Genomic DNA, 16,122 nt, shown 5'->3' on the forward strand with positions numbered 1-16,122 from the left:
AACTCTTCCCAAGCCTTAGGTTCAAAGAAGTTTGACTAAAAATGTAGTTGAAACTTTTTTTCGAAGGCTGTAAATCCGTTCACAAGACTCTAAAGGAATCTATGAGCCTTTGAAAATTGCACAAACTAGCAAACTGTACATATAACTTATTTATTGCCCTGGAAATAAAGTTCTCTCATAAGTATCAAATAAGAGTCTCTTCTACACAAAAAAATTAATCTTTCATTCTTTTCTTAAAGGCAAAAATGAATGGCTACATCCCCTCCCTCAAAAGGAAACAGATGTAGATTGCACACATAAAATAAAAAGTAAATTTCAATTCTGTGCAATAGTAAATTTCCACCAGAAGTTTCTTTTGTTGGGATTAACTAAGAAGTTAAATATGTAGCTTGGTCTTCAACATGGCAAAATACATCATCTTTGACATCCCATCCATTTCATTTCTCATTCATCAGAGAGCCACAAGTGTGAACAGCACCGACCAACAAGCATGAACAGTGGCAACTGGAATCCTAACTCCCACGCTTATGTGGCCAAGGGAGGCTGCTCAGAGAAACACCAGATTCCCCAAGACTTCAAGTTGAATGTTCCTCACATCAGTTTCTTTGTCATCTCAGGTCACCTATGGTGGGTCTGATTCCTTGACACTGTCTGTGACAGCAGAAAATTCTTAGTGTCAAATTTAAGGCTCTTGGAGCAGTAGAAAACTTTAAAAACCACCATCTAATTTCCAAGGGTCCATTGATTTCTGCCTGTCCCAAAACTGACAAGGATTTGCTCCTGTCAGCTGTTCCTATGAGGTGATTCCACTAGCATTGGCCAGCTCCCACCCACAGCTCCTCCATTCCCAGATGCACACATTAAAGTTTCCAAAAGAAGTGAATCTTCTTATAGTCAATGTGAACCTTTGATGTGAGTAGTGTCCCCTTCCACACTCAAAAAACTGTTATTAAATTAATGGCACATCTTACAGCAGTTTGCATCTAAAAATTCAAGGCAATATGTAAATTGTCTACCACCAGTCCAAACATCCAGAATATAAGTATGAAGTTCAAAGCACTTAGAGTTTTTTTGCAACAGCTTCCAAAACAGTGACTGCAGGACCTGAATTGGAAGATTTATTCTGTCCATTTGGCAAAAAAATTTTAAAAAATTATTTATTTTTGCCAAGAATGCTGAGACATACAAAAAACTCTCCCCTTCCTACTTGTTTTGAGAACGGGTGTTTATCTTCTGCCCAAAGGTCAACCAAGCCTACTATGACTTGCTCCTGGAGAGCTGGGAACGAGAGATTATTGGAGAAAGCCTTTGCAGTTGGTTCCTATTTTCAATAGTGAATTGAGACCTGGCTCTGATCTCATGGAGACTCTTCCGTGCAGTTGATGAGATGCCCATCAGCATTGTTGGCAGACTGTTTTGACACCAGCGGAATCCTCTGACAGAAGCTGCATGTTACAATAACATACAAAGCTTCTTATTCACCAAAGTTACTAAAGGAAATGAGAAATCAAGCTTCACAGGTGTACAGTGTCTAAGGTCAGGTTTCCTCAGAAATAGCCCCTGAGATGGGGATTTGAGCGCAAGTCGTTTATTTCGGAGGTTGTCTTAAGAAGCACCTGAAGAGGAATGGGGGAGTGAGTCGGGGTTGGGGGTGGGGGTGGGGGGTGGAGAAAAGACTCTTTTCACATCATTTTCCCTGGAGGATTTTCAGGATGGAGAGAAGGAAGGAAGATGCTCCTTCAACTCTGTTGGCGTCATGTTCAATTGGCCAGAAGGTCACCAAGAAGCATTGCTTTTATTATTTCCTGTCCCATCCAGTGCTGAAAGTAAAATGGTTTCATCATGTTTTATTTTCTTTAACATTTTCCAATTTAAGCTTGGCCAGATGCAAACAAAGGCAGATGAACATACAATAATGTTCAATAATGGTTTCTTAATTCCTGTTGATGGGGAACATGCTATCAGCCATGATGTTGAACCCATCTTACAGTGATCATTTGAATGGCTGTTCACATATTCCCTCCTCTTCTTGCACTGTGGGAAGAGCACACTTCCCCGCACCACTGATGTTGGGCTTGGCTATGTGACTTTTGCTTTAGTGAATGGAAGTTCAATGGGTATGACAGTAGTAGAAGCCTTATCTGCTCTTGCGAAGTTGGGCTTGGCTCTGATGATTCAGCCATTCACCATGAGAAGAACATTGTTTGAGTAGATATTCATGCAAGCATACCTGAACCCAACTGACAGTCTGGATCCTGGAGTCATGGACCTGGAACCCAGCCTCTCCCAGTCAAATTATAGCCAACCCACAGACCCATAGGTAAGAAAAATGCCTTGTTTTAACATACTGAGAATTTGGGGGTGGTTTGTTATGAAGCATTATTGCAACAATAGCTGGCTAACAGTTTACTTTATTGTATAGAGTAGCATCCCTTGGCATTCCACACTTTCTTGGAGTGGAAAAGATATGTTATTACAATTTGATTTAAAATTTATTCCCCCAAATCCAATTTTTTTCCAAAAATAATAAAAGCATCAAAGAAAATCTTTTTTGGTATATTTAATTCTTACTTCACCCACAAAGTACATGACCTATGAGAACTGGTCCATCATCTTACTTTTGTTCATTTTTGTGGTTGGCACCAATCAGCAATCCATTGCAACGTCATTTTCCCAGATGATGCCTTTTCATGTGAACTTTTACATCAAGTTCCATCTCATTGTAGCTACATTATATTTTCCCACTCTGCCAGTTTAATTTGTAATGAAAATTATGAACTAATGAAGTAACACAAAACTTATTTTAATAGGTTTGCTTGCATGTTTTCAAAATTATACCAATTTGCCATTTTACCAAATTTGCCCTTTTTTTTTTTAATGAAAGCTACATCTTCACTATAACAATTTGAACGGAGATGCTTCCTGGACTTGTTGCATGCAATTAAACTACAACAAAGGGAAGCTGAAGTCACTTCACTTTTCATAAGGCTATAATTATTCCTTAACTATTGGAATACAATATCCCTAAGGAGCTAATTACTGAAAAGCTCTCATCACACATAGGAAACACACAAACAAATCCTTCAAGCACAAAGTAAATGTTCAACATTAAAGAGTCACATCCAGGAAGTCATACCAATCAGTTGGTCCAGCTAATTGCTAATCTAATTTTTGGAGTAGCTGCATTAGATAATTATGACGCCTATTCATAACATGAGAAGCACAGCCTTTGACTGACTTTAATAAAGATCTAGCTGCAAGAAAAATGTATTAAGAGCATATTACAAAATTTGCACTGTGGAAGAACATGGGAGAAATGTGGTAGACATTTTTTAAATGAAAACATTTCATTTATAGTTGGAAATATATATATATATGCTTGTATATATTTAATATACTTTTTCATGAATGAAGGACTGTTAAAAGGCAAAATGAGCTGTTATAATGATATTATTTCATGTGAGCCATGCAGTACTGCTTAATGTCTAATTCAGGTTTTTAAAATGTGTATTATAAAATGCTTTTTTGAATCTAATGAGGTTTGTATTAGATAAATATCATATATCAACGTTATGCAAAGGATCATATTCTAAAGGAATCAATGTTGAAGTTACATACTGTGGTGACTGCCCTGCTCATTCTTTTTTTCTTTGAATATTTTTATTGATGAAACAACATACAAACATTCTTAACATACAAACATTCCACACATGGTATACAATCAGTGGCTCACAATATCATCACATAGTTGTGTATTCATCACCATGGTCAGTTTGTTGAACATGTGCATCACTCCAGAGAAAAAAAGAAAAAAGAAAAACTCACACGTCATACCTCTCACCCCTCCCTCTCAATGACCACTAGTATTTCCATCTATCCAATTTATTTTAACCTTTGTTCCTCTATTATTTGTTTATTTTTATCCATATTTTTTACTCATCTGTCATACCCTAGCTAAAAGGAGCATCAGATACAAGATTTTCACAATCACACAGTCACACTGCAAAAGCTATATCATTATACAATCATCTTCAGGAAACAAGGCTATTGGAACACACCTCTACAGTTTCAAGTGATTCCCTCCAGCCACTGCAATACACCATAAACTAAAAAGAGGATATCTATATAATAATGCATAAGAATAACCTCCAGGATAACCTCTAAACTCTGTTTGAAATCTCTAAGTCACTGAAACTTTGTTTTCTCTCATTTCTCTTTCCCCTTTTGGTCAAGAAGGTTTTCTCAATCCCTTGATACCAGGTCTCATCTCATCCTGGGATTTCTCTCCCATGTTGCCAGGGATGTTTGTTTACACCCTTAGGAGTCATGTCCCATGTAAAGAAGGAGGGCAGTGAATTCACTTGCCATGCCGTTTTAGAGAGAGAGGCCACATTTGATGCCCTGCTCATTCTTAAGTAAATTTCTATTTTGGCATATTCAAAGCCTTCTTAATTTTCGAGTGGCTATAAAACTAATAAACACTCAAAGACTGTTGGTGGGACTGCATATTGTCACAACTTTTTCAGAGGGCAATTGTCAGTAACTACCAAATTTTAAAATGTGTATACCCTTTGAACTACCATTTACCATCTAGGATTTATATCTTATAGATGGACTTGTACTAATGCTCTAACACAGTGTGTAAGAGTGTTCATTGTAGCATTGCAAAAGTAAAAACAAATCGAAATAATGAATACATAATCTGATCTCCAATTAATGGGAGACTGCCTTCTGATAAATCCACACCACAGAATATTAGGCAACAACTAAAGAAAGAGAGAGAGAAAAGACTTACATGAACTGTTTTACAAAGGTATCTAAGATATAGTGATTTTAAAAAAAGCAAATTAAAAAACAATGCGTATAATGTTCTCCCATTTTTGTAACCTAAAATGGGGTGCACAATGTATGTGTCTATACATATATACACTAAATATATATATATATATATATATATATGATTATTTTCCATCTATGTGAATGTGCTTATAAAGATATGTATGTGTATGAATGTGGATTAGATAAATACACAGATAGATAGAGATAAAGAAAGATAAACTTTCTGGAAGAAAACATAAGAAACCATTAACAGTTCTTTCTGCAGGTGAAAGAAGCCATAGACAGTATGCGAATGAAAGAACATGGCTTTGTTCCAAAATAATTTTAATGGAAAAAGGCAGCTGGGCTGTGTCTGTGGTTTGCTGATCCCTGCTCTAATGATCTAATCCCATCTCCGTGGCCTTATATATCATCTACATGCTAATGACTTACGAAGTTTGCATCTCCAGCTCCAATCTAGTGCCTGACTGCCATGCCTGTGTGCTACCTGCCAATCACCATTTTCACTTGGCTGTCAGGGCAGAGAAGAAGCCGTCCATGATTCATGGCTCCCCTTCCATAGTGTAGTTGCCTCTAAGAAGCAGTTGCCTGGTCAAGACCTACCTCTCCCCCACACTTGCATCTAAGTTACATTACAAATTCTTTCCCAGTGTGCTTTTCCTGCTTTCCAGTGTCAGTGAAATGCAGAGTCTTCCCAGGACTACAAGACAGAAGGGGCCTGGACCCTCACATCAGCATGTGGAATCCCTCTTAGAAAATAAGAACACCTGCATTGGAGTATTATCTGATGGAGAAATAAGCTTGTATTAAGTTGTGAAAATATGGAGATTTATGTTACGGTGGAAAGTATGACCCTAACTTATATATACATCTTACAACTATCTAAAATTTAACATGGCCCAAACTGAAACTTAATGTTTTCCCTCCATTCTCCTTTGCCAATGTCTTATCCTAGAAAATGGCACCTCCACTTACCTGCTGTTCTCACCAAAAAAACCTTGTCATCATCTTTGACTACTCTCCTGCTCTCACACTAAATATCCAACCCATCAGTTTGTGACTTAAAAATATTCCCAAATATGACAATTTTGCAATGGTGTCACCATAGTTGACACCCCAATTAACTCACCATCATTGCTTAGCTGAGCTATTGTAACGGCTGTCCTGACTGATCCCCCTACTGCTGCTCCACGTTCCCCACTACCTGGATTTTCTCTGCGTTCACTCCTGTGTGGTCTTTTCAATACCTAAGTCAGTTCATATCACTTCCCTGGACACGATCCCTACAGTGGTTTCCCATTGTGTATAAAATGAAATCCAAACTATGAGATCCTAGAGTCCAGACCCCACCTGATTTGCCTTTGACAATCTTGCGCACTCTCCCGAACTCCAATGCCGCTGAGCCAAATGGGATACCTTAACTCTTCCCAGTGCCTTTTACATGCAATTTCCATGGTCTGAAGCACTCACCCCCCACCCCAGATGTTCATATGGTTTGCACTTTCATTTATTCTCATCTCATGTCCAGTCCTCAGAGAGGCCCTCCACAACCACATTATCTAAAGAGCAGCTGTCATCATTCTCTAGCCTTTTCCTCTACTTTCGTGTTCTTCGCCACAATGCCTACCTAGTATTATACCATAGATCTGCTTATTTGTATAATTATTTTAAAAACATAAGGCCCATGATGCCAGGGACTTTGTCCTGATAACAGTTGCATACCCAGCATCTAGGCCAGGGCCTGGCACTTAAAAGATATTCAATAAATGTTTGTTGAATGTGGATTTCTCTTCCTTGATTTTTTTTTTCAGAACCCTTATATTTTGAGAATTGCCTTCCTGATCCATTCCCATGTGCAATAAAACCTGGCTCTAGTTACAAGATTGTTTCACAGCTTTTCTCTACAAATTCTACAGATGTGTTCTTTTGTCTTTGAGATTCAAATTTGCCCAGTAGAAATTAGAAGCTACCTGATTTGCATTCTACTGTAAATAACTTGCTTTTTTTCTGCTTGTTTATCATTTTTCAAGATCAGAGTGTGAGCTAATTTGTATCCTTCTGCTCTATAGTTTTGCTTGAAATGGGATGAGCTGTTCAGAACTATGAAGTCAGATCCTCTTCAGCTTAGGAAATATACTGCCAAATCTTCTCTGATTATTGTTTTATTCCAATTATGCCTTTTTTTTTCCATAAACTGTTTTGGTTTGCTAAAGCTGCATGAATGCAATATAACAGAAATGGATTGGCTTTTACAAAGGGGATTTATTAGGTTACAAATTTACAGTTCTAAGGCCATGAAAATGTGCTAATAAGGCATCAGGAGGGAGATACCTTCTCTGAGGACAGGCTGCTGGCACCTGGGTTCCTCTATCACATGGGAAGGCACAAAGCAACGTTTGCTTGTCTCCTAAATTCTGGCTTCAAAATGGCTCTCTCAGCTCCAGTAGGTCCTTCTGGCTTCTCCTGGGGCATTTTCTTTCTCTGAATTTTCTCCAAAATGTCTGTGCCTTTTATCCTCTCATAAAGGACTCCAACAAGGGGATTAAAACCCATCTCCATGGAAACAACCCAAGAAAAGGTCCCACCCGCAATAGGTCTGCACCCTCAGGGATGAATTAAAAGAACATAGTCTTTTCTGGGTTGCCTACCAGTTTCAAATAGCACAGAAACATATAACCTTTAGATAGGACCTTCATTTCTGTCTTCTATACTATCTCATTGTCTTCATCCCTTTTTCCTGATGAGCCTTGCTCAAGTTTGTTCTTCATATCCCTCTTTCCATTGCCTTGCATCAGTTTTGAATTTTCTTGATTATGATGAAGATTTTAAGTTTGATTCTTTTTTAATTTACTCACAATTCTCTGCTCTCTTGCTGTAATAGAATCTGTGTGAATTTATGTCAGATCATTGGGGACCTCCACGATGCTGGCCTCCCTGGAGTGGTGGGAATTGATTGAAGAGTAAATGGAGGTGGGAAAGTCAAGGTAGTGAGTCAGCTCTAAGAAACCTGGCTGTGAAGGAAAAGACTTTTATAACTTACACCTCTGTCTTCAGAAAGAGGGTGTTCTTTTGTAGCATTCTATGGTGAATGCTAAATAGCTTTCTAACTCTTTTTCTGTTTCCTTCAGCAAATCGTTTTCAGATACCTATGCTTCCTCTGAGTAGAATGCTCTATGGTCGTTTTTCATACATGCTGTGTCTTTTTCTCCAATTTATCCTTCTATAAATAGCAATACCTAGCATTTGTCATCAGACATGCTGCCTAGTTTTTTAGGTAATATGGGCCTGAATTTGGGAATAGAGGATGATTAGGGGGAAGGGGTGAATGAAGTGCTTAATTGCATAACTTTTCTTCTGGCAACATAATACAAATGGACTACTGATTATTTTTCTCAATCCAATTCCATCCTTTTTATAAGAAGTAGCCAGTACTCCTAGATACCTAACTTTAATTTATAAAGAGCCTAAATTGTGTTTTCCAGCATACTCTCCAACAACTGTCTTTTCTGAAGTTTCTCATTATCCAAAACTCATTCTTAAATGAATCTGGCCATTATTTCAGTGATGGACAGCTGACGTATATTTACTCTCTCTGGTAGCTGATGGGCTTTATCAAAAACTCTAATTATTCTTAATTACCAGACTATAAATATTACTGTAAATTAGAAGCCTTGTGAAAATGGATATTGATTTCAATTAGTAGTACATCTCATCTCCTGTTTCCAAAGGCCTGAAAGTGTCCAAGAAAGACATCCCAGCAATTCACTCTAAATTATATCTAATTCCCTAGCAACCATAATGCAAATTCAAGTGGTAACAATTTTGCATCCTTAATTGGATTCTCCTGTCTATGGTCCACATCCATTACTGAGTACCTACTATGTGCTGAAACTATGCTAAGAAGTGCTTGGCATATAAAAATGGATGACAGGCAAATAAGTGAACATGTGCATAGAACAGAGCCTAAGAGAGGTAGTCCGGGGGTTCCTTGATCCCATGGCCTCCTGCAGTGACCTTGTCTCTCTCTTTTCCTTCACAGCCAGGTTTCTTAGAGCTGACTCACTACCTTGACTTTTCCACCTCCATTTACTTTTCAATCAATTCCCACCACTCCAGGGAGGCCAGCATCATGGAGGTCCCCAATGATCTCCTTGTCCGAAACTTCAGTTGACACCTTTTAGCACCCAAGCCTTTGAGGCCTCTCAAATTCAACTTGTGAAACTGAGCTCATCTTTTCCCTCTGCACCCCACTGACCACCCCAGCCCCTGTTTCTACTAGGTCTGTGCTTCCCTCTGGGCCCACATTACATAACTAGGCCCATGGCTGCCTCAGTTGTCCACACCAGAGGCCTGGGCATCATCCTTGATTCCACCCTTTTTCTAACAACCTCCCTCTCCCATCTAATCTATCACCAAGTCCTGTGGATGCAGGGATCTTGGTGTCTCCTGGCTCTGGGCCCTCTTCTCTATTTCCACAGACACAGTCTGGTTCAGACCATTGCCACCTCTCCCTGGGTAAATGCAACAGTCTCCTCACTGTCCCCCTGGATATTTCAGGTCCATCCCTTATCCAGGGACCAAAATGATCCATCAAAAGTACAAATCAATTCACGTCACTCCTTCACTTAAAACTAATTAATGCTTACCCTCTGCTACCTCAGTATAGCTCAAAAGTCCCCAGCATTTTGTCTGGCCTCTCTCTGAGCTCATCTCCTGCCACCACCTGTCTCATCACCATGCTCTGACCCAGAAGTGCTTACAGAGCCTTGCATGTTGTCAAGATGTTTTTTTTTTTTTTATCTTATTGTTATTCTCTCTGCCTGAAGTGTCCCTCCCTACCTCACTGCCCCCACCTCCATGCTGGATCTCTTCTACAGGTACACACACAAATGCATATCAAGCACAGCCCAGCTTGGGCCAACTGCTACTAATTATTGAGTGTGAATGACTTGCATTTCTCTAAGCAAGCCATCTCTTTGCCACAACTTTGCTCATGCTGTTTCCAATTTCTAGAACTGCATTCTGTGATATACTATCAGCACTTCCCATGCTCCCAGTTAGTCCAGTGTCTCTGAAAAACTCCTAGGTATCTTAGGGGTCAATTAATAAGGCCAACCCTTTGCGCTCCAAAACATAGATATTGCCTTCCTTCGTACCAGCCTCTTCTTGTCTTTGACTCATGGCTCTCCCCATTTAGGGTAACCAACCATCCTGGTTGCCTGAGATTGTCTCAGCTCTGCACTGACAGTCCCATGTCCCAGGTAAACCTTCAATCATCCTATCCTTGCCCTCAAGACCCTAAACCCTTCTAGGGCAGGGACCAAGCACAAAATCTAGCATATAACAGGGAGGCACTTAATTGAATTGAATTGAATTGAATTGAATAATTAAAGAAGGGAGAGGATAAAAGATTAATCAGGGCATGCAAATAGGGAACTCTCCATTTGGTTCTTGGTCAAGTAAACATTTTTAATATCCCCAAAGCATTATGCATCAAGGCAAGGAAGTTTTCCAAATACAAAGTTAGTTAAACTGAGAATTCACAAGGGAAATACCCATTTATGTAATAAGCATTTATTGAACACCTATTTCATGCACAGCCAGTGTGAGGGTTTGGGAATGAAGGGCAAAGATGAGTTAGATAATGACAACCCCCAGAGAAACCCAAACACTAATAAAAGTACGTATTTTACAAATACATAAACAATTATAGCATCTTGAAAAAAGGACTAGGTGACATGTCTAGGCCTAGAAAGAAAACAATTCAAGGAAGAGGTGACATTTGGGTTATGATGTAGGCATACAGATGAGAAAACACTAATGGCATGAGGAAAGGTTCATGAGTAAAGTTTTTCCAGCATAAATAAAATTTTTCCCAAAGGTAGGAAAACTTGGCTGGGTATGGAGAATAACAAGGATTTGGAAGTGGTGTGAAAATAGAGATGCATTAGTTTTCTATCACTGCATAACAAATTACCAACACTTAGCATCTTTAAACAATACCCATTTATTAACTCACAGCTTCTGTGGGCCAGAAATCTATCGTTGGCCTAGCTGGGTTCTCTGCTTATGGTTTCACAAGACTGAGTTCAAGATGTCAGCTAGGCTCATGTGGTTGTTGGCATAATTAAGTTCCTTGCAGTCACATAGTTGAGGTTCCCATTTTTCTGTTAGCTGCAGGCCACAAATCAGTAAGCTCTCAGAAGCCACCTGCAGTCCTTGCCCTGTGGCCCCCTCCACGGACCCTCTCACAGCATAGCACCTGACTTCTTCAAGGATAGCAGAAGAACCTCTCTGACTTCAGGAAAGAACCAGTTTCTCTTTTTAAGGACTTGTCTAATTAGATCAGGCCCACCCAAGACAATCTCTCTCTTGATTAACTTTAAGTCAACTGATTAAAACCTTACCATAATCACAGGTCCCACCCCTACTCAGGGGAAAGGGGACTATGCATGGCATGTATACAAGGGTGTGGGGATCTTAGGAGCCCTCTGAGAATTTTGCCTACCATAAGGGTGATGGTAAAGGGCTTAGAAGGACATTAGTCCTGGGGAGTGAGAGGTGTCAGATATCGGAGGCCTTGATTCCAAGCTAAGGAATTTAGAGATATTGAAGAGTTTTGTATTGAGTAGTGGCATTTTTGAAAACTGGAACAGAGGATGGCACCATCTTTATCAGAACTCTGTAAGGTTATATTACCAGCAAGTTAAAAAATGGAAATGTTTTAAAAACAAGGATGGCAAATAGGTTGCATTAACTCTGAACAAGCAGCAGCAGCTGCCTAGAGAGCTGTGTTTAGGGAGTTTGGGGCCATTTCTGCGCTTAGAGGGCAGCAGCATTGGGAGCTATTAGCAATGTCTGCTCGGGTGAGAGCGGTGAGGAGAGGCAGTGACCATCCTGGCACTTGAGAAAATAGTCTTGGACCTTTGTAGCTCTGAAAAGGAAAATAACAAATCTGTTTTCCAGGATTCCGTGGCTTAATCTATCACCCTACAAAGCAAATCAAAAATAGCAAACATTAATAAGATTGCCAAGCCTTTCCAAATGTCAGGAGCTTGAACCAAATACAAATAAATTAATCCACTGGGAGTTTTTTCGATTCTTTCTTCTCTCCCAGTAAAAACACAGCTCCAAAATTTAGGAATTTCTAACAATCCCTTGTAAACACAAGAAAACAGTCAGGTATGCCAGGCAAAGAATTCAAATGAACTTGCATTGGACTTTGATGATGCATTCCAAGGCTGCATGGAAACATGTGTAAGGGGGTGACAAGAAAGTTAATCCTCTAATGACTGGTCTGAATCCCAGAGAGAAGCATAAATTCAGGGCTATGGTGTTTGTGGACAGGAGGATATCAGCATGTGAGAGCACATTCTCAACTGTACTGATCCACTGCCTGGGGCTTCCCCATCATCTCCCATGTGCCTTAGGAGCAGCTTATGTCTCTAACTCAAGGACCAAAAAACTCACTGGACCACATAAGCATTGCTTTCTGAATGGTCAAAAGATCTTCCCTGGGTACTTTGACTATTCAAAGAGAACAGTTAAGAGACTAGACTTCAGTCTAGTTCTGGGCGGGTTCTGGCCCTATCTTGTAGTGAAGATGGTAGATTACATATTGTTCCCTCTGTCCCATCCCCACCCCCACCTCCTTTGCCTCCTTGGAAGGAGTACACTTCCCTTCTCCATTGATGTTGAACGTGGCCATTGTATATGCTATGGCCTAAAAGTGGGAGAGGTATACTTCCTTATCCCATTGATGCCAGGCGTGGCCGTGTGACTTGCATTGGTCAGTGGGATGAGTATGATATAACCAGAGTTTTCAAGTATCTCTGGCTGACCAGGTTTACCTTCTTGCACCTGTACTCTGACCAAGAAAAAAACATGCCCAGATGAGCCCACTGATCCAAGGAGGATGAAAGTCATGTGAAACAGACATGGATGGAACCTGCAGCTTGGAGTCAAGCCTCAGCTGAGCCCAGGAGAAACTAAGAATATTCCATCCCAGTCAAAAAACATGCAAATAAGGATAAAGGACTGTTTTCTTTCCCTTTTTTTCCCTTAACATGAAAGTTATTTTATTCTGTAGGAATTTCAGTAATAACCTTTAAAAATATTTCTATAGCTATAACTACAACTATCAACTAAGTAAATCCAGATTAGTACATTAGCTTTTGCTTTAGAGCAAAGACCATTCTTTTGTAGTTACTGTAAAGGTGGTGCTTCTTATACATTTTTAAACATTTTTTTATTGTGAAACATATATACAAAAACACAACAAATTCAAAGTACATTGTAACAAGTAGTACTAGAACAGATTTCAGAGTTTGGTATGGGTTACAATTCCACAATTTTAGATTTTTCCTTCTAGTTGCTCCAAGACACTGGAGATTGAAAGAAATAATGACTCAGCTGTCATACTCATTTGTTAAATCCTATTTTCTCTGTTATAACTGCTCTTTCTCCTTTGATCCTTCTCCCAATCTTTAAGGGTATTTGGGCTATGCCCATTCTAACTTTTTCATGTTGGAAAGGGGTGTTGGTAATATGGGGTGGTGATGGTAGTTGATGTTCTGGAAAGGCTGGCCCCTCTGGGTTTCAGGACTTACTTGGTCTAGGAACCCAACTGCAAGTCGTAGATTTCTGGGAAGTAACAGTGCACGAAACTTTTGTTGAGTCTCATATAGAGCCCTAGGTGTAAAAGACTGATTTTTAGAGCCATTGCATTTTGGAGTGGTTTGTTACATAGAATTATTGTGGCAATAGTTGACTGGTAGAGTAGGTATAGTATGGGGTCTTGGACAAGTTACCCTCTCTTTGTACTTCAGTTCCTGGAAGGAATATTGTGAGGATTAACCAAGACAAGGCCTGCTTATCATGGTGACTGATGCAGAATAAGCGGTTAGCAAGCAGTTGTCACCATAGTTAAGATCAAGAACTCTGGATCCATTTACTTGAGTCTATGTGTTTGCTACAGACTGGGAAGAGAGAGGGAAGCCAAGTGTGAGAATAACTTCTAAACCCAAGGCCATGTGTGCACTAGTAAGAAAGCCTAGGCCTGGACCTCCTCGCTCAGCCATTTAGTTCTGCCTCACATCTCACTAAGGCCCTAGAATGCACAAAGTCCACGTAGTACTCAGGACACAGATTTCCATGGTCTCTAACCTCAGAAGGGCAGGCCGGCTAAGTGGACTGCAAGGTAGGGGAAAGGTGGGGGTGAGGCACTGGGGTCAGGGGTAGAGGAGGTATCTGTGGAGCGGAGACAGATGAGAGCTAACTTGGCAGCCAGTTCCAGGGCTAGGCTGCAGAATATAAGCTGCTCTCCCTGAGGCTGGGAGTTAGAGGGGTCGAGGACCCCTAAAGTTGGCAAGGAGCTGCCGAAAGTTACATCCCACGGAGATCGAGTCCTGGCCCCACCTCAACGGGCCAGAGGTGGGGTTGGGTTTACTGCTCAAAGCTAATAACTTGGAGCCAGAACACAAAAGAGTTCTTAAGAAAGCAGACAGAGGCGAGCCAGTTAGGTCTGGGCTGAGTGCTGTGAACATCCTCAGGACTGGACACACATCCTCAGAAGAAGCACAGTATAGCCAGAAAAAGCTTAGTCTTAGACTCTGCTGCCAGACCACCTTGGGTTCAAACCCAGGCTCTGCCATTAACTAGCTGTGTGACCTTGGGCAAAAAAAAAAAAAAAAACCATCGTATCTCTGAATTCTAGTTTCCTAAGGGATATCAGGAAAATTGGGTTATTAATAGACTCTCCCTCATAGGATCTTACGATGATTTAAAGTTTAAAGTATGTGAAGTGCAAGAGAGCAGTATAGAGTATAGAAGTACCAGATAATGATGATGATGGTGATGAAGCTGATGATGATAGGCTCACAACCTCATATCTGAATTTCTTCAGCCAGATGTGTTTTATAATTCCTAATAATTGTTCATATCTTAGAGAGGAAATATGGTGCACATATCATTTACCCTATAAAATCTCAGCCAGAGTCAGGGGCCACGTCCTGTAACCAAGCACCTGAATATTTTTGGAGTGAAATGTATGAATCTTCACATCTAATAAACGCTATGAATAGGTTCATGTCAGTTTAGGTCAGGGTCTACTACCACATAAGTAAAAAAAAGAAAAAAAAAAAAAAAAAAAAACAAGAGAAGAAACAAAGAACCGAAAGTTTCCAGAGATTTGGGAATTTTGGAATTGCATTTGTTATTGAAAGTGATTGTGGGCTGAATAATTGTTTCAGGCCAGGAGCAAGGGGCAAAGGAAGATTTATTTCTGCCTGAGCTGATCTGAAAAGGCTGGGGTAGGAGATGAACCTGGAGCTGAGACCTTCAGGGATTGGCAGGGACTTGAAGACAAGACTCAGGTAGCAAAGCAAAGAACCAACAATGGGCAGGAAACAGAGCCCAGGATGGGTTGCTAAGAATTGTTAAGAGTTGAATGGGGCTGGATTATGAAGAACCTTGAATGCCAGGACAAAAAATGTGGGCTTCATATGATGGGCAGGAAACTGAGTTCAGTCGAGTTGAACTTGGGGTCTCAGATTATGTCTGCCGGTGGTACAGGACCTGGCAGCTCCTTTAGGAAAGGGTGACCCATAGGTAGGTGCCTTATTTAGCATGCTGTATCTTTCCCCTTTTAAGTCTTGCTCCTCTAAGACATACTTTGCTCATCACCACTGCAGCAAATCGTGGTCATGCCCCACCCATATCTCCTTGGCATTCACCTCTAGGCTGCTCACTGAGAACACATGCAAATCTCTGTCCAAGGGCTTCTGTTCTGCCTACTGGTATACCCTGGGCTTGTGCACAGGGTATGTTGGAAAGAGTTAATGCCCTTGAAGCAGCCCTACCTTAATGATGGACAGGACATTGGGGATAAATAGCCCCTTCCTTCAGAGGGGATAACATCCAGGCATGTCCTTCGCTTGCATGTCCTCCACTATCTCCCAGAGCTTCCCAGAGGAAATGATCCCAGGTGCTCTCAGCAGTAACTTTCAATGCATCCCATATCGGTCTCTTGCCCATTTTTATTTCACTCCTGAATCTCAACCTATGCTCCTTGGAACCATCTCCCAAATAAACTAGTTGCACTTGAATCTTCACTTCAGGGTCTGATTCTGGTGGAATCCAAACTGAGTTATCACTGTCAGAAAGAATATACTCTTCATCAGACCCACCCATCCACGTCTCAAGTCATGGCCCACCAAGAGATGGAAAACTCTGTGGGGACAGGAATTTTTTTCTGAGGGGTGGCGAGGAGGGACAGGAACTGTT

The sequence above is a fragment of the Tamandua tetradactyla genome, chromosome 16, assembly GCF_023851605.1.
Source record: "Tamandua tetradactyla isolate mTamTet1 chromosome 16, mTamTet1.pri, whole genome shotgun sequence".
Taxonomy (NCBI): Eukaryota; Metazoa; Chordata; class Mammalia; order Pilosa; family Myrmecophagidae; genus Tamandua; species Tamandua tetradactyla.